Source organism: Pristiophorus japonicus, unplaced genomic scaffold (assembly GCF_044704955.1).
Source record: "Pristiophorus japonicus isolate sPriJap1 unplaced genomic scaffold, sPriJap1.hap1 HAP1_SCAFFOLD_58, whole genome shotgun sequence".
NCBI lineage: Eukaryota > Metazoa > Chordata > Chondrichthyes > Pristiophoridae > Pristiophorus > Pristiophorus japonicus.
In genome coordinates, this window is record NW_027254488.1 from 1942416 (window position 1) to 1944239 (window position 1824).

Sequence of the window (1824 nt, forward strand, 5' to 3'; positions counted from 1 at the left end):
GCACAACAGAGTGGGACTTTATTCTCACACCTGGTTACAATGGAACAGAATATATTAGAATAGTGGTATTGAGGATGATCACTCAGAGCAGTCCAATAATTGAATCAATGTCGCTTCAATCACCATACTCGCTGACTGGACCACCCTAAGAGATGTATATCAGTCTACGACGGCTAACCAGACCTGTTTCAATGCGTGAGTCAGGTTCAGGAATGAAGACTCGATCCCCTGCAGTAATGGAACAAGCTCTTAAACAGCTTTATCAATGTAATGTTTTTTGACTTTCAGGTAATCAAGGAATATTGGGATCCGGCAGGAGAGTGAGCTTGAATTTGATGGTCGGCCAGCAACATATTGGATATCGTGCAGGCTCGATGGGCCGTGCTTTCTCATCCCGATCGCAATTCTTCAGATCTTAATGTTTGGAAATGAGAACTTAACCCAACTCCGCAGTCGTTGAGCTGTCAAATGGAGAACGATATAAATCCACGAGAAAGAACTGCAGAGAAAGCCCTTTCTGCTGGACCAGTGCCAGGTCAGTGTCAGGTACATTCCTAATAAGGAAATATATTCTCATCTGTGTGCCTGTGACTTAAAGTGGTATCACAATTCGCTGTGCTGGACATCCGATCGCAAAAAATATGAATAAAATGCAAAGTGGGATTGCAACTGTTCTCAATATTTTATATAACCGGAGGGGTTAGATTGTTTTACTGATCGCTGCAATTATTTTCGATTGGATGAATTTACAGCAAATTCAACAGCATGAATGTAGCGCGACAGTCATTGTGGAGATTTAGCACACGTTGCACAGGGGACGATTTGAACATTTAACTGTTGGGCAGCACCTTTCTTTACCCGGGCAAGTTTGAACCATCTTCACAGTGGATATGCTCAATTTTGAAATCAATGCCTGCAATAGATTGTATTCTTTAATACGCTTCCCTCGAAGGATTTTAGACATTTCAATACCGCTGTTAAGGAATTTAAGTAGTGGCAAGAATCCTGAATTAATGTTCTGCTAATGAAGCTGCGTTTCGTTGAAGATTTTAGTTCAACAAATGAAAGTTTAAACTGAAATTTCAAGAAGGCATTATTCTGTATCTGCAAAGCATGCACGCGCATGTTCCGCCACCAGGCTGTGCATCGCCTGAAGTCCCAAGGGATCCCAGCATTCCTTGGGAGCACTGTAGAAAAGCCTGCCCCGAAGGCCTGTTCCTCATTCTGGCGTGTCTTATTAAAGACTGAGGTCACTGTATTTAACTTCCCTGTGTGCAGTCTCATCTGTGTTAGGAACACAATAACTGGCGACGAGTATACGAATCCAACGCAATGATGCAGCAAACTGTGGGCATCCTGGAGAAGTTCTCGGTGGGTGAGCACTGGGAAGCCTATGTCGAACGGCTGGAGCATTATTCTGTAGCTAACAAGCAGGAAGGAGAAGAATGCGGTGCAAAAAGGAGAGCGGTCCTCCTCACGTCTGCCTGGCACCGACCTGCAGCCTCATGAAGAATCTTCTGGCTCTGGTGAAACCCGTAGATAAGTCGTATAAGGACCTGTGTATAATGATTCGGGAGCACCTTCACCCGAGGAAGAGCGTGCTCATGGCGAGGTATCGGTTCTACACGTGCCAGCGTTCTGAATCAGGAAGTGGCGAGCTACGTCGCTAAGCTAAGGCAACAAGCAGGTCCATGTGAGATTGAAGTCTAACTGTTGCAAATGTTCAGAGACTATTTGGTATTTGGTACTGGGCATTGGCCACGAGAGCATCATATGAAAACTTTTGAATATAGAGACACCGACACTCAGTAAGACCATTGCGAT